Source organism: Nelumbo lutea, chromosome 3, assembly GCF_056320005.1.
Source record: "Nelumbo lutea isolate HS-2025 chromosome 3, American lotus-T2T, whole genome shotgun sequence".
Lineage (NCBI taxonomy): Eukaryota > Viridiplantae > Streptophyta > Magnoliopsida > Proteales > Nelumbonaceae > Nelumbo > Nelumbo lutea.
The window spans coordinates 60,352,655-60,370,429 of NC_142686.1; the positions used below are offsets into that span (position 1 = coordinate 60,352,655).

A 17,775-nucleotide genomic window follows, 5' to 3' on the forward strand; every position below is an offset into this window, starting at 1 on the left:
CCTATCCACACCTACTCACACATCACTACAGCTGCATATTGAGAACATCTCTTTATCTACATGTTCATGCTTTAAGATCCATGTAGAACATATGTTCCTTTTGTCAAACACATATTTTATGATTAAAGAATCTGAGGGGCAAGGGACTCTCAAATGAGTTAAATAACTTCTGCTATAACTAAGTTTTTTTACTCATTATTCCCACTCACTTTTATCTACGATTGTCTCTTGTTTTGCATTGGAAAAACCGTGGCTAATGAGGATCTGGTGATTCTGATACATATTACTCTTCCTTTAATAAGACATTTGAAAATATTCCCTTTTTATGGTATGTTTTACATGGGAAATTTAGTTTATATTTTTTGAAGAAGATAAAGAAAATTTTGAATTAATCATAGAAAGATGGGGAGCCTTCAAAACCTGTATATCAAGGACCTATTCATGGCACCCAAAAGCATATATAGAAAACATAAAATAATCAGTTAATTACAAAAAAAGGTATCGGGCTCAACCAAAGGCCCTGAAATCCCATTGTATGGATTACTCAAAAAACAAAGCCTAGTGTATGGATAGCTAGGATGTAAGTATTCCAATAGTGTTTCTCAATACTAACTCTGTTGATTGGCTTCTGTCCTTGAAAATTTTGCTATTGCTTCATTTTCGGATAAAAAAATTCTGCTAATGCTTTCTTGCCACATGGACCATGTGACTGTCAAGGGGGTAGTCCTCTTGAAAGTGGACACCTTCTGCTTAGGCCTTTTAATTTCTAGCACTTCAAATGATCCATGATAGAGTATGATAAACACCAGGAGACCCCAAAAAGTTTTATGCAGTGGGACCATATTTGTGTAGAAAATCTTCAGTCGAGCAGCAAAGTATTTATCATTTCCTCCATAGAGTCACAACTCACAAAGAGTGCATGTAGTGGAATCTAGGGTCATGCCTCTTCTAACCAGTCTGTTCCTAATAGGACATTTTCCCATATTGCACTTCAGATGAAGAAAGCAATTTCGGATGCAGCTACAGTTTTCCAGATGGATTTTGTGGAGAAACCATTTATGATTTATCACTGGGCCTTGGATCATGTTGAAAAATGAGAAAGCACCAGATGGGTCACCAGTCAGGGGTATTTGGATTCACATTACCTAAAGCTCTCACTTTAAGCGATCCACAAAACACCAAGAAGCAATAGCCTAGCCTTGAGCCTTCAACCAAGAAAAATTACACTGGAGTGTGGGTTTTGACTACCTTAAGCAAACAAAACAGAAATTAGTTAGGTTCATATGACCATTGCAAAGAGGTTAAAGGATTGAATCTGCGTACAATTGACCTGGCTTGGGCCTACTATAAGTGACAGAGATCAAGTAAGATATTCAAGTAGTTTTGGGGCTTGATCTGTGGTTATGGCCCAAACCTGTTAATAATTAATCTCCTTGACGTGACACTATGGCAGGACTAAAATGAATACATGATCTCCAAATTAAAATATACAATATACAAATCATACACAACAATTAAGCAAAACAGAGCAAAATGACATATTAGAAATTGCAGGCTACATTGCATTTGCATGCTCTTCACTAAGGGGAGTTGAAGATAAGTTTGTTGTTGGAAAAACCATAGAAGGCCTCAAAGTCTCAAACCTCAACACTTGCAATAACTTTCAACTAAGGGCATAACAATAATAAACATCCTTGTTATGTGGGTTAGCACTTAGCACATCTCATTGCACTCCAATATTAAACATCATGATTTTAAATAAAATTAAAATCTCTATGTGATAGATTCACAAAATCCCCTAAAACTCCTAGCATATCTCACAACACTCCAATATCATATAAATCATATAAAAATCAATAAATAAATAAACAACCACAAGTCAGATTCTTGAACCCGCTAAAACTCCTTGCCATGTGGATTAGCACATTCCATGACATTCCAAATATTAAAAAAGATGGACAAAATTAAACAAATAAAACTAATAAATAAACAATAGATGAATGGGCTTTTTTTGTGCCTGAAACAGAATAGCTACCACCTTATCATGGTTATAGATGAAGGGTGCAAGGAAAGGCCATTTGACAAGTGAAATCCTCTAGATTTGAGGTCTAGATTTTAAACGATCCAGAGTAAGAATACTATCAACAACAACCAGCATTGGGCTTTTTTCTTTTTGTTTGGTAGGGAGACTAAAAGAGAAATCTCTTCTTCTTCAGCAAGTTAAAGTTAGACTCTACCTGTTAATTAATATTATTGATTTAAAGTTTTTGTAACGCCAGGTGATTTGTCTTTTCTGGTTGTAGCTTGGCCATCCAAAGCATTCATCAGAAGAGGAAGGAGGTTATGATAGATGATTCCTAGGGCTACAAGCTCTATCAAATACTTCCATCGAATTATACAGGGAAATGCATATTGAAAACAAGGAGAATTCCTTTAGAATGTAGGCATTCACAGAAACCCTTGATCAATCCATATAAAATTACACAATCTCACGAAAAGAAATTGATAATGAAATCAAAACCCAACTCCGTAAAAGCTGACACAAAACAAGAAGCAACATTCGAATATAGTGCGATCAAACAAGCACAATGAAAAAACAGAAGAATCGATAAGGAAATCAAAGCGAACCTGTGCAATGTTAATGATTAACTGTCGGAACCTTGGGTGCAACCTGGCCTCCTCGAGCCTTGTGGCTGGGATTGATTTCGAATATAGGCTGGGATCTGCAATAAAGAGAGCAGATCAATGAGAGAGTGTGTGTGTGTGAGTGAGAGGGAAAACTGAGAGGGGGTGAGAGAGAGATTACTGGATATTCGGCGGAGAAGTAGCGGCACTGGCGAGAGAGCTAACGGAGTAGACGAAGAACGGAGCAGAGAGACACGCGAGACAGACAGGGTAGAGTGAGAGGAGTTTACGTCGATGATAGAACCGATGAGTTTTACATCGATAATTTTGATGTATAATTTACATCGATTATCGGTGAAAAGTGGAGTTTTACACCGATTTTCGGTATAAAATTACGTGCTTACCAAACATATGTAAAATCGAACCGGGGTGTAAAGTTTACCCCGGTTCGATTTTCCACCCAAACAAACGCAGCCTAATAAAAGACTTTTATGTAAATCAAATTATTGCTTTTTGAAAATTTAAAAGAAAATGAAGGGTAAAATAGTCATAAGATATGTTTAAGTTCATTTTAAAACCACAACGTATCTTTATGTCAATTTTTGAAAATTGAAGATATGTTTAAGTCTTTCACGAAATGTCTTTGTCATATAGAACTTTCAAATTCGAGGAATTTCAGATCTATCTAGTGTAGTGAGTATCACCATCGTCTCTTACCTCAATATTTGGTCTGCCCATATCACCATACCTCTCATTGTTTCAAACCCTCTTTCAAATTTTTTGTTTTTTTTTTAATTTTATATTTTTTTAATTCCACATTATTACCCATTAAACCAATAAGGAAATCACATAAGCTTAACTATTTTTAACAACCATAAAGAAAGAGTGATTTCCTTTTTTAATGTTTAGCCAAGTGTCACCACTTTCCCCTACTTCCTCCTAAATTGATTCTAATTCCTATTTATCTCCTAAATTATCTCTAACTCATATTTATCTCTTAAATTATCTCTAATTTAGTAGAGAGATTCTCTCGTAAATTATCTCTAATTCCTATTTATCCTCTCCCCCATTTGTTATCTATATCTATTTAAAGAAAGTTTCAATTAAGAAATTCAGGACTATTTAAATGTTATAGTATGAAAACTTGGTGACAACATTGTTGTACGAGAAAGAAACAATGAAGCTAGAAGAAGTTACTGTATCTCTTCTATCCAATGAGGTTAGGAGGAAGACCAAGTATGAGAGCATGCAAGACTCGTATTGGTTACGCTAGGAACGGATCAAAAAGGAAGGTTGTTTTAGAAGGGATATGAGAGTAGCATGTCTAAATCTAAGGCTAGGAAAAAGAGCAAGATACAATGTTATAGATGCAAGGAATTTGGTTACATGAAGAAAGATTGTCCTGCACAAAAAAGGAATGGGGATGAATCTAGAAACATGGCAATTGCATCTAATAATGATGGAGGCGTTCTCATAGTCTCTGAATGTATGTGCAATTTTTCTCCAAATGAGTGGGTTTTAAATTCTGGATGTTCTATGCATATTTGCTCTAGAAAGGAATATTTTGACACATTTCAAGAGAGGAAGACAAGTGTTGCCTCCTTGGGTGATGGATCTACGTGTAACATTGCGAGTGTTGGGACAATGAAATCAAAATGTTTGATGGAGTGGTTTGCACTTTGACTGGTGTGGCGTATGTCCCAAAAATGTGGAGGAATCTAATATCACTTGGTCAGTTAAACTCCAATGAATGCAATATTTTTGCTATAGTTAAAGCCATGAAAATCATACGCGGTAGTATAGTCCTGATGAAGGGAGAAAAATGCTAGGGTTTGTATCATCTAGTTGGGAGTACAATGACTCCCACCACGACAGGATGTTGGAAATGGAATAAGTAAGGTAGTGTGGCCACACGGAGGGTCTCTTTTGCGAATAGAGTGGAGACAACTACTGCAAGTTTCCAAGGTATAGGTGATGGTGAGAGGATGGTGAGAGGAAGGATCAAGGTCCCTCTCTGAAGTTAACTAGGATTATTAGCTTTGGTACAGTTACACAAGTACATTAGCCATTTTGTTTGGATCAAATGGAGTCAGGACCGAATGATTCATGTTATGTGTAGGTGGTGGTATTTTACAAGGCCAATGGATGCTTGCGGTATTTGTAAACAGGTGGAGGCACAAATAGTATATCTCTAAGGTGGTTGAAAAATAAGTGAAGCTGAAGATTATTGGGATTGTGTCTTATTTTTACAACAGTTGGATTAATTTTAATCTAACGGTTGGGGTTGTCTCTCTTTAGGTTAAAGAGGTTTACATATAAAAGCTTTCTTTTGAATGTAGGGTTAAGGCTTTTTTGGAGAGAACATGTGAGAGAAAAATACATAGTGCTATTGGTGTGAGAGTGGGTTTTTTTTTCTCTTGTTTTTGTTCGTCGGGTTGAGAGGAAAGAGAGAACAGGTGTACAAGGGTTAAGTGTTGGTTTGGGTTATAAGCCACAAAGTACTTATATTGTTTCTCAGTTTTCTTTCATAATGAAGAACATGTTTCATCTCACTCGTGAACACAGGTAGTAAGGCCGAATAACGTAAATCTTTGTGTTCTTTGTGGTGCTTATTTTTATTTGTCTTTGCTTGGATTTCATCATATTTTGTTGTTATTAGATTTCTTGTGGTTGTTGTGAGGCCCTAAACAAAGTGATATCAGAGCTCACAAGTTAGTGTTTACAATGTGTTTGTAAAATTGCTTAAGAGATAATGGCATCAAAAGGTACTGGTTCTTAGTTATAGATTTAGAGGTTTAATGGCAAAGGTAGCTTTACCCTATGGAAAAGAAGGGTAAAGAATGTCCTAGTTCAACAAGGCTTGGCTAGAGCATTGAAGGGAAATGATGAGAAGTCAGCAGACATGAAAGATGTTGATTGGGAGGACATCATGTCAAGGTGTGTTAGTACAATTCAATTGTTCATAGCTGATAATGTTATGGAGGAAGATTTTGTACTGGAATTGTGGGATAAGCTAGAGAAGCTTTATTTGGGAAAAAATTTAACTACAAAACTATAATTGAAGCAGTAGTTGTATGGGCTAGATGGAAGAAGGTGGGAATCTCCTAGAGTACCTAAAAGTATTCAATAGTATCTTGGATCAACTAGGGAAAGTTGATGTCAATGTGGAAGAAGAGGACATGGCTCTTTTGCTTCTTACCTCACTTATTGAATTGTATGAAAACTTGGTGACAACATTGTTGTATGAGAAAGATAAAATGGAGCGGGAAGAAGTTACTGCATCTCTTCTATCCAATTAGGTTAGGAGGAAGCCCAAGTACGAGGGCAAGCAAGACTCTATGTTGGTTACGTTGGGAACGGATTGAAAAAGAAGGTTGTTTGACAGGGGATCTAAGAGCGGCAAGCTTAAATCCAAGGTTAGGAAAAAGAGAAAAATGCATTGTTATAGATACAAGGAATTTGGTCATATGAAAAGAGATTGTCCTACACGAAAAAGGAGTGGGGATGAATTTGGAAGTGTGGCAATTGCACTTGATAATGATGGAGACATTCTCACAATCTCCAAATGTATGTGCAAATTTTCTCCAACCATAGATTCGGTCCAATCTGGTTCGAATGGGTCTAGGATTTGATTTTTAATTCAAGAAAATGATCTGAAATTAATTACTAACCAAAGACAAACAGAAATCAGTAACAAGGCTGTTCGCACATCTCCCAACCTGCAAAACAGATGTTAGATCACAGCTTGTAGTTTCATAAACTACAAATCACAAATAGCGATTTCCTTATCAGTGAATTCTCCTTCTCTCGCGCAGCCATCTTCAATCATGAAATAAAATAAATAGAAAAACCCTAATTTTCTATTAATATTACATTAGATCGAATTCATATATATTCAGTCAAGAAAATTAAAAATAATTAATTACAGAACAAAAGTAATAGAACTGCAAAATCGCAGATATCCTGCGCCAGTAAAGAATTCGATCTCCTTTGTACGAACAACCCATAAATCAAGAAAATTATAAAGAACAATTCTAAATAAATTTTAGATTTATAAAGAATTAATTTTAGATCATTCACCCTTGATCTGGGAAACAAATTCCCAGAAAAACCACAATCTGCGCAAATCGGGTAGAACGCCTTCTGTCCATTTGCGCAGGTTCATATCCGATTTATTTCGGTTCAAGATTTGAACCATGGCTCTGATACCACTGAAGGGATGAGAGATCCATCATATGGATATCCGAACCCTACAAGGGAGGGTCTCTTTTAGGGATAGAGTGGAGACAAGTGCTGTAAGTTTCCAATGTATAGATGATGGTAAGAGGAAGATTCCTGTTGGAAGAGAGGAAGGATCGAAGTCCCTCTCTGAAGTTAATTAGGATTGTTAGCTTGGGTACAGTTATACAAGTACATTGGTCATTTTGTTTGAATCAAGTGGATTCAGGACCGAATGATTCATGTTATGTGTAACTGGTGGTATTTTATAAGGCTAATGGAGGTTTGCAGTATTTGCAAATAGGTGGAGGCACAAGTAGCATATCTCTAAGGTGGTTGAAAAATAAGCCAAGGCGGAGATTATTGGGATTGTGTATTATTTTTATAACCATTGGATTAATTTTAATCTAACGATTGGTATAATCCCTCTTTAGGTTAAAAAGGTTTTACATATAAAAGCTTTCTTTTGTATGTAGGGTTAAGGCTTTTTTGGAGAGAAAGTATGAGAGAAAAATACAAAGTGCTCTTGGTGTGAGAGTTGTTTTTTTTTTCTTGTTTTTGTTCTTTGGGTTGAGAGGAAAGGGAGAACAGGTGTATAAGGGTTAAGGGTTGGTTTGGGCTGCAAGTCGCAAGGTACTTGTATTGTTTCTCAGTTTTCTTTCATAGTAAAAAATAGGTTTCTTATTTTCTATGGATGTAGGCAGTAAGGCCGAACCACGTAAATTTTTGTGTTCTTTTTGGTGCTTGTTTTTATTTGTCTTTGGTTGGATTTCATCATTTTTTTGTTGCTATTAGATTTCTCATGGTTGCTATTTTAAATACCTTGTGATTTTATATTGTGGGTGATTGTTGTAAGGCCCCAATACCAAGATTGTGCTCAAAACATAAGTTTAGATTTGAGTTTCATAGTCTTGATTTAAGGTAATCTCTCTTGATTTTTTAACACATTTCACTTTATAGTTTTTTCTTCACTATTCTATTAATAATTATTATTAAGTATCAGAATGAACAATTAAGAATTATATGATAAGATTTCTTAAAGCATAATTTAAAGGCATCAAATGACTCCAATGTAAAGAGTAACTTGAAGGATGGTTTAATTTTTGAGGTTGTTAGCAATAGCACTTGATGGAGCGCGATCCGACTGGTCTTAGCTGTCCACTGCCTTGCTTCCGAACGGGGTAGCAGGGATCCTGAAATGGAAGAGATGGGAAAGCTCCGGGGGGAACCCGGTGTAGAGGCTCCGAAGCTCAAGTTAGAATCCTTCAAAAGCAAGGTAATACCAGATAGCGCAAAGTTTGCATACCTCCGTTGTGGGGGGGCAGGGGGCTCTTATAGTCACTTCGTGTACTCGTCCCGAGGCCCTTGTCAGATCGGGTATGATTACCACTACGCTTGTCAACTCGGCCGTCGTCCCTTCTGCTGAGACAGAACCGTCACTGCCTAACCGTCTAACTGGAGATGGCGGCATCAGTGGCGGTGGCAGGTGGCCGTTTAGAGTGCTGCTGCCAAACGTCAGATCCCAAGTCAGTCAGGCGTGGCGCCCTCGGGCACGGACTTCCCTGGTGTCAGGCATGGTACGACTTGTTTGGCTTTGGTGCCCAGAAGATGATGCGAAGTGCTGAGCGAGGCGGTCTTGAGCTCGGAGGTATCCCGAACTGTTACAAGGTGGGTCAGTTCGGCGAAGTCTATCCCGAGCTGTTACAAGGTGGGTCAGTTCGGCGAAGTGTATCCCGAGCTGTTACAAGGCGGCAGTTCGGCGAAGTCTATCCCGAGCTGTTACAAGGTGGGTTAGTTCGGCGGTCTATCCCGAACTGTTACAAGGTGGCAGTTCGGCGAAGTCTATCCCGAGCTGTTACAAGGTGGCAGTTCGGCGAAGTCTATCCCGAGCTGTTACAAGGTGGGTTAGTTCGGCGAAGTGTGTCCCCTTGTTCCCGCCTAGGCTTGGCCCCTTTTGCCGAGCTGTCGTTTCTGCCACGTGTCTCATAATAAAGAGGTCGGGCCAAATCTTCCTTCATCAATTGCCCCCCACTCCTTGCACCGAGGGCCTTGCCATGGTGCGAGGAGTTTTCACGAGGTGGTTGTAGATTTGTCCCGTCCTTCAAACCTTCACTGTATGAGACGCTTTTGCTAGGGTTTTTTCAGTTTTCGAGAAGGCTGGAAATGTGCTTACTCAAGAACGCTGGTGGTTGTGACCGTGCGTTTTAAATTTCAAACCAACTCGCGCCGCTGGGACGTGACAGCGGGTCATTTCAAAAAGGCACACCACTGCTGTACGTGCGCCATTGACTGTCAGGGAGGCGTGCGGTGCGTCAGCTTCGAAAAGATGCGTGTCGAAGCGACGTCGGTTTCAAAAAAATGTGCTGACATTTCGCTTTTTTCGGAAAGACGTGCGCCAATCACGTCTCGACTTTAAGGGTTGTGCGGTTGGTAAGAACGTGGGCCGTTGGATCGTCTTCAGTCAGCACGGTCGATTCTTGGTTACTGTAGCTATAAATAGTGGGGGACCCCGGTTGGTTTGTCACTTCTGCGGTTTGTCTATCGAGTTCGCGTCCAACCTTTCAACTCGCGTCTAAGTCTTTTCCAGCTCGCGTCAAGGCTAGTTGTACAGTCTTCACGGTTCTTTGGCTTTGTTCTTCAAACTTTCCGGTGAGTACTTTCTTGAATCTATCTTTTCCCCAATGTCTAGCTTTGATAGCTCAGACGATTCTTCGAGTAGGGCCGACGTAGGTTCCACCAACCGAGCCGTGTCCCCAGACTGCCTCAGTGATCCTGAGGTGGAGCTTGAAGACTATGAACCAGTGGGCCGAGTTGCTTCGAGCAGTTTGGCGTCTACCTCCCGCCGAGGTCGGATGCTAGACAGGTTTGGTCCTTCGACCATGACGCCTGAGGGACTTCAATCCATACTTCTGTCTTACAATCTTCCTGGGGGGTACACATATTTCATTCCTTCGGGTAGCTTTCCTTGGGAACACGGTCCCGACGAGATCGTGATTTTTTGAGAGCAGCTCGCTGCAGGGTTGGGACTTCCTTTCCATCCCCTTCTCGTCGAAGTCATAAACCACTTCGGTGTTACCATTGGCCAGCTTCATCCGAACTCTATTCAGAACCTGGTGGGGACAATATCCCTTTTTTGCGAGTAGAACTTCCCCTTGGACTTAGAGATATTCTCCTCTATCTTGATGCTCAAGAGACAGGCGGGTCCTCTTCCTGGAGGGAGACGGGCGTATTACCTTACTCCTCGCCAGGGTTTTAAGCTTCTGCACGATCTTCCTAACAAGGTCCCGGCGTGGAAGCGGGACTACTTCGGCGTGCGAAGTGCACAAGGATGGCCCTTTCAGACCGGGTGGGGTGAGGCCGCTCCCGATTTGGGCGTAACTCTTGATAAAGAGACGGTGAAGGGTCTTTGGCAGTGGGCACGGCAAGGCTTAAAGTGCCACCACTACTTAACGGAGGCTAAGCTTTTTGCAGTCGGCCTAAGTTCGGGTAGGTTTCTGGCTATGCGGCTTTTTTTTTTTTTTGATGTCGAACTCGTTTCTGTAGGTGTGATGGATGCGGAGAGAACTCGCGGCGGGCGTTTGTTCCAAGGTATGAAGAGGAGGAAGCGGGTCGCCAAGCGAACTCGTAACGAGCTGCCCCTGGATGAGGAGCCCCAAGCCCCAGACCATACGACAGAGGATCTGCCCAGGGAGCCCGAAGTGACTCTACCGGTGCACGAGACTGTCGGGGCGCCTTTCGCTGAAACCACTCATACGGGCGCTCCTGCGTACTCAAGTGCTCCTCACTCCGGGTCTGCTCATACGCGGGCTGGGCCCTCAGGCTCGGGAGCTCAAGGGGAGTTTAGGAGCGTGTTGATGCCGAACTACGCTCTTCAGAAGAGTAGGGACGCTACTTTCCCCGAGGAGGTCGCGGCGTGGACCGATCTTCCCTTGAATCAGGTCGCTTGCCGCGCCATAACACATGCCATGGTGGTAAGTAAGATTCTGTCTTATTTAATTCCGTTGCTTCTGTTGTCTTTTTGCTCACTTGTTTCTTTTGGTAGGTGAATTCTTCGATTCATGCCTTGGCGGCCCAAGTGGAGAGGAGCTCGCAACAGGCACGAGCTGCTGAGGCTGCTGCTCATGCTGCTGAAGAAGCCTTCCGTGCTGCAGAGGCAAATACCCGGGCTGCTGAGGCAGCTGCTTATGCTGCTGAAAAGGCTGCTCGCGTCGCGATGGCCAGACAGGCGAGGTCTCAGCGTGACGCCGAGGCCATGGGGGTAGTTGTCAAGCACATGGCGGACTTGAAGTTGGATTTGCAGCATCAAGTCGAGTATCTTCAGGAGGACATTAGGGAGAGAACACAGATTTTTTCCCAAGGCATTGAAGACGCCAAAAAGAAGGCAGTTGAAGACTACATTGCCTCCCCGCGTTTTGACGATCTGATGGTGGACTCTTACAGGAGGGGGTTCAAGTTGAGCCGGTGGATGATCCGAAATACATACCCCGACCTCGATGTAAGTGCCATAACCACTTCGCGCATAACTCAGGAGATGGCCAATGCTGCCGATGGCGAGCCAGACTCTGAAGGAGAGGCAGGGCCTTCGGGTGTTGTTGAAGTGCCTTCCGATTGCGAAGAAGTGGCTCCGGGCATGTAAATTTTTTTTTTTTTGCCAATGTACTGTTTCTTGCAATGGAGTCTTTTTCCCCTTGCTCATCTTCCCCGAGCTGTTTCTTTGCCGGGTTTTTAAATTTCCGTGGCCTTTTATGCCGTAAACTGATTTTTGCCGAGCTGATAATGTGCTGAAGTTCCTCGGATTGCCTTATGGCACATGGCCTGATTTCGTCCACTTCGCTAGGTGGTTTATAGGTAGTATCGCCTCAAGTTCACGATGTTCCAAGTTCGGGGTACTCGTTTGCCTTCCAAGGTTTCGAGTTCGTATGCGCCCCCGAGCGCTGTTTTTACTTTTATAGGGCCCTTCCCAATTAGGTCCAAGCTTGCCGACGTCGGGTTCGGGCACCATAATCTTCCGGAGGACCAGGTCGCCGACTCGGAAGCTTCGTCACTTTACTCTGCTATTGTAGTAGCGAGCTACCTGCTGCTGGTATGCTGCTGTTCGGAAGTGCGCGAGGTCCCTTACCTCGTCCAGTAGGTCGAGGTTGGTGCGTAACTCGTCTCCGTTCGTCCGATCGTCGTATGTTTCTAATCGCAACGTTGGTATTTCGATTTCCGTCGGGATCACCGCTTTAGTGCCGTAGGTGAGGTTGAAGGGGGTTTCTCCCGTGGCTGCTTTTTCGGTCGTTCGGTGAGCCCATAAGACACTTGGTAGCTCTTCGGCCCACAATCCCTTAGTTCGATCCAGACGTGCTTTCAGTCCGCGCAGGATGGCTCTGTTCATTACTTCCGTCTGATCGTTTGCTTGTGGGTGCGCGACTGACGTGAAATTTTGCCGAATCCCCATGTCCTGGCACCACTCTTGGAACTTGATATCCTCGAACTGTTTGCCGTTGTCGGAAATTAGAACCCGAGGTAATCCGAACCGACATACTATGTTCTTCCAAAAGAAGTTCTGTATGTTTCGGGCCATAACAATTGCCAGAGGTTCGGCTTCTATCCACTTCGTAAAATAATCTACCGCAACAACTAAGAATTTTCTTCCGCCTGTTGCTGGTGGGAATGGCCCAAGGAGGTCGATGCCCCATTGTGCAAAGGGCCACGGGCTGGCGAGGTATTTGAGGTCGGAGGCAGGTTGATGGTGGATGTTAGCATGCTTCTGACACTTGTCGCATTTTCTGACGAGCTCGACAGCTTCTGCCTTCATCGTTGGCCAGTAGTATCCTTGTCGAAGTGCCTTTTGGGTGAGTGCTCTGCCCCCCAAGTGTCCGCCACACAGGCCTTCATGAGTGTCGCGGAGTACAAACTCGGCTTCGGTAGGTCGCAGGCACCGCAAATAGGGGAGCGTGTATGACCGTCGGTATAACCGTTCGTCTATTATGACATATTTGGCCGCCTGGCGCTGCACCCTCTTGGCGGCATTGCATTCTACAGGGAGGGTTCTGTCTATCGGGAAGCTCGCAAGTGGATCGATCCAGCTCGGCTCTGCTTCTAAGATGGGAGCGACCTCCTCTGTCCCCCCGAGAATACTAGGCCGAGGTAAGTCCTCTATGTACACAGTTCTCATATTGTTGTGACTCGTGCTGGCTAACCGGGACAGGGCGTCGGCCTCAGTGTTTTCGGACCTCGGGATTTGCCTGATGATGTGTGACCGGAAGTTGAGCAGGGCTTCTTTTACTTTGGCCAAATATGCGATCATGGAGAGATCGCGTGCTTCGTATTCGCCGGTAACTTGGTTTACCACGAGCTGAGAATCGTTGCAGATGACCAAGTGTTTTGCCTTAACCTTTCGCGCTAGGTCCAGCCTGGCGATTAGCGCTTCGTACTCTGCCTCGTTGTTGGATGCCGTGAACTCAAAGCGTAGCGCGTACTCTACTTTTGTGCCGCTCGGGCTGCACAAGACTATTCCAGCTCCGCTGCCTTGCCGGTTCGAGGAACCATCCACGTGAAGGATCCAGGGCTCCTCATCCCAATTCGCTCTTCGCCTGATCAGGAGAGAGGCCACACTGGGTGCTACTTCACGGGGTTCAAACTCTATGGGCTCAGGAGCTCCGGGTTCGCCGCAAATGGGGACCTCGGGCTCGACCTGTGGAGCTTCGTGGCTGAAAGTGCACTCGGCGATAAAATCTGCCAAAGCTTGGGCCTTGATAGCGGTTCTCGGTTTGTACTGGAGGTCGTACTCGCTGAGTTCGATGGCCCATTTCGTCAGTCGACCGGAGACTTCGGGTTTGAGTAAAACTTGTCTAAGAGGTTTGTCAGTTAGGACGATGATGGTGTGAGCCTGGAAGTACGGGCGGAGTTTCCGAGCTGCTATTACTAGGGCATATGCTAGTTTTTCTATCTCCGAGTACCTTGCCTCTGCTCCCTACAAAATTTTACTGACATAATATATGGGTCGTTGGACCCGGTCTGTTTCCTTTATTAGTACCGAACTGACCGCCTCGTCGCTCGCCGAGAGGTACAGTTGTAAAACCTCGCCCACCTCGGGCCGGGCTAAGGTTGGTATACTAGCGAGGTAACCTTTTAGTTCGTCGAACGCGAACTGGCAGTCCTGGGTCCATTCGAACCCTTTGCCTTTGACTGCCTTGAAGAAGGGTAGGCAACGGTCTGCTGACTTTGATAAGAAGCGGCTTAGAGCGGCTATGCGGCCGTTTAGCCTCTGAACCTCTTTTACTTTCCGAGGTGGTTTCATATCTAGAATGGCTTTTATTTTGTCCGGGTTGGCCTCAATACCGCGCCGATTGATAATGTAGCCTAGGAACTTGCCTGAGGTGACGCCGAAGACACACTTGTTGGGGTTCAACTTCATGCTAAAGTGACACAGGATTTGGAAAACAGAATCTAAGTCTTCTATTAACTCTTGTGAAAACTGAGTTTTGGCGACCATGTCGTCTACATAGCACTCTATCTTCGTACCAATCAGGGGCCGAACTCGGTTATGAAGCTAGTTTTTTCCTCATCGGATGGGTCCATCCTAACTTGGTTGTAGCCCGAGTAGGCGTCCAGGAAGCTTAGCAACTCGTTTCCCGAGGTCGAGTCCACTAGGCAGTCAATTCTGGGGAGGGGGAAGCAATCTTTCGGGCAGGCTCGGTTCAGGTCAGTATAGTCGACGCACATGCGCCACTTGCCGCTTGCCTTTTTTACCAACACCGGGTTGGCCACCCAGATCGGGTAGTGGACTTCCCTTATGAAGTTTGCTGCGAGGAGCTTCTCAACCTCCTTGTCGACCGCTCTCCAGCATTCTGGGGCTAAGTTGCGTTTCTTCTGTCTAACGGGTCTGACTACAGGGTTAGTATTAAGTTTGTGAGTTATCAGTTCGGGGCTAATGCCGGGCACGTCGTCCGCGGACCAGGCAAAAATATCTAAATTTTGAATTAAAAAACTCACCAGTTCGGCTCGTAGGGGGTCTTCGATGGAAGCTCCGATGCTTAGTGTGCGAGCTGGGTCCGTAGCTGAAGTCGGGATTGCGACTGTTTCCTCCATGGGCGAAGCTCGCTCCTCACCTTGCTCCGCCGGCCGCTCCAGCTCGAGGTCGTCGGCCGCCTTGGTTTTTCCCTTTAGGGCGGCAACGTAGCACTTGCGGGACTCGAGCTGGTCGCCCCGCGCTACCCCTATACCGAAGTCCGTAGGGAACTTCATGGCCAAATAGTAGGTGGAGACCGTCGCCCGTAGGACATGCGTGATCGGCCGCCCTATTATGGCATTGTATGGGGAGGGGGTCGCGACTACCAGGAAATCATGGTTGAGTCTGACCGCACAAGGCCATGTGCCAACTTCCACAAGGACAGTTATTTTCCCGAGGGGCCTAACTTCCTCTCCGTTGAAACCTACCAGGGGAGTGTTCGCGGGCTTCAGCTCGCTCCTCTTTAACTGCAGCTGGTCAAATGCCGATTTGAAGAGGATGTCCGCTGAGCTGCCCGAATCTATGAGTACGCGCCTGACCTCGAAATCGCTGATCCTTAGCTTAATGACAAGCGCGTCATCATGGGGGTAGTGGACTCCTCGTGCGTCGTCCTCCGTGAAAAAGATTGGCTCTTCGATCTTTGGTCTCTTTGGGGGGTTCGTTTCTTCGAGGGCCGCTTCACGAACTGAAGTCCGGGCTGCTGCCGAGGTACACCCCACTACCACCGATCCTCCCACTATTACATGGATGGTTCCCCGAACTGGCCTCTCTTCCAGAGGCTGCTTCTGCAACGGTTCGGCAGGTCTGTTGCTAGACTCGGGTGCATCCCTTTCATGCTCCCCTTGCCGACCTGCTTTATTATTGTTGTGTTGTACAAAGTTTCTCAAGTATTCGCGACGGATGAGTCCCTCTATCTCGTCCCGGAGGTTATTACACTGTTAGGTGCTATGACCATGGTCTCTATGGAAACTACAATACAAATTCTTGTTTCTATCGTTCGGATTTCCCTTCAGGCGAGGTGGCCACTTAACGTACGGAGCGCCCTTGGTCGTCATTAAGATCTCTATCTGCCTCGTGTTCAACGGCGTGTAGTCCGTCCGAACTGCTAGGGGGCCCGGAAGGACTGGTTCGGCTTCGGCTCTCGGGTCGGGTTTTTTCTACTCACCGGGTTGGAGAGCTCGCCTTCTCTCTTTCTTTTCTCGTTCCCGCCTTCAGTTCGTTGGTTGATCTCTTCCTCTGTCCTCATGAACTTATCCGCGAGTTTGAGGAATTCGGCCACGGTCGCAGGCTGGTTGGCCACCATGTGCCATTTGAACTCTTTGTGCGTCACCCCTCTTTTGGCCGCCGCGAGCTGCACTGCGGGGTCCAACTGTGGTATTTGCAAGCATGCCTCGTTGAACCGCTTGATGTAGCCCCGAATAGATTCTCCTTCTCTTTGGACCACTCCGAAGATGCTTTCCTCTGTTCTGGGGCACCGTCGGCTGGTGACTAAGTGTGTGGTGAAGACTTGCACGAACTGGGCCCAGCACTTTATCGACCCAAGGGCCAGGTTCCTGTACCAAGTGCGGGCCACCCCCCTGAGGGTGGTGGTAAAGGCCACGCACATGCACGATTCGCTAGCCCTGGCGAGGTGCATTTGCGACTGAAAGGCGTCAACGTGGTCGTTGGGGTTGAAGGACCCGTCGTACTTGTCCAGAGGTGGGAGTTTGAAGTCTCTGGGTAAGGGGACCGCCAGGAGTTCCGATGCGAGGGGGGAAGGAACGGAGAGAGTCGGGGTAGCACCTACCTCGTCCGAGCTCGTGGCTTTGCCTCTGAGTTCCGACAAGGTGCGGGTGGTGGTTTGGCGACTTCGCCGGCGCCTTCTCCGTTGAGCGGGCCTTGTGCTGGCGCTGCTGGCCTCCGTGTTACCGAGCTCGATGTGCCCGGAATGCTGGTAGTCCGCCGCCAGGGCACTGAATCGATTTTCAGTGAGCGGGAGCTCGGGCTTGGAGCGCCGGGGTGCCGACCTCGCGGGCGAGGTTCCCGACCCACCCGCGGGTTGCGAGGCGGGGATGACATTTTTCTCTCTTCGGCCTGGGGACGAGGCCTGGCTGTTGGGGTGGTTTTGGGGCCGAGAGGCCTTCGCCTGGCGGGGGCGCCCATCCTGCGGGGAGGCCTTGACCGGCCTCGGAGCGGGGTGGCGAGGTGGAAGTAGTGGTTGGTTCAGTGGCAGTTGGGGGAACTGCTGTTGATAGTGATACTGGGAGATGTTGTGCAGCACTTGGTGCTGGTGAAGCTGGTGTTGCTGGAACTATTACATTTGGGCTTGCATTGCCCGCATGCACTGCATCAGGTCCTCCAATCGGTCTTAGCTAGCTGCCAGGGGGACGGCAGTTGGTTCAGTGAAAGTTGTCTCAATGGGGAGAGGAAAGGGGACGTTTGTGGTAGGAGGGTTTACGGGTTCCACTGCTTGTGGCGTGTTCAGGATGGGGATCCCATCCGCCGAAAGGGGGATGGTGAACTGTCCAACGCACACTACGGGGACCTGAAGTTGCTCCCCGGTGGCGTTTGTCTCCGTGCCGCGTCCGGTGTTGCTGGAAGAGGCCATGAGTGTTGGGTTTTTTGAAGAAGAAAGGGGGTATCGAAGTTTGGAGGGAGGCTTTTTGAAGTGTTTTCCCACAGACGGCGCCAATTGATGGAGCGCGATCCGGCTGGTCTTAGTTGTCTGCTGCCTTGCTTCCGAACGGGGTAGCAGGGATCCTGAAATGGAAGAGATGGGAAAGCTCCGGGGGCAACCCGGTGTAGAGGCTCCGAAGCTCAAGTTAGAATCCTTCAAAAGCAAGGTAATACCAGATAGCGCAAAGTTTGCATACCTCCGTTGTCGGGGGGCAGGGGGCTCTTATAGTCACTTCGTGTACTCGTCCCGAGGCCCTTGTCAGATCGGGTATGATTACCCT

At 45.9% G+C, this 17,775-nt stretch overlaps 1 long non-coding RNA gene across 1 annotated transcript; it reads right to left on the bottom strand.

Annotated features, from left to right (window-relative positions):
* Nucleotides 1-424: 424 nt before the first annotated feature.
* Nucleotides 425-3,097, bottom strand: LOC148865224 (uncharacterized). The gene is made up of 3 exons (XR_016110283.1): nucleotides 2,807-3,097; nucleotides 2,629-2,723; nucleotides 425-1,248 (listed from the first exon to the last, which is right to left on the bottom strand). It is a non-coding gene; the product is annotated as an uncharacterized LOC148865224 (long non-coding RNA).
* Nucleotides 3,098-17,775: the final 14,678 nt, after the last annotated feature.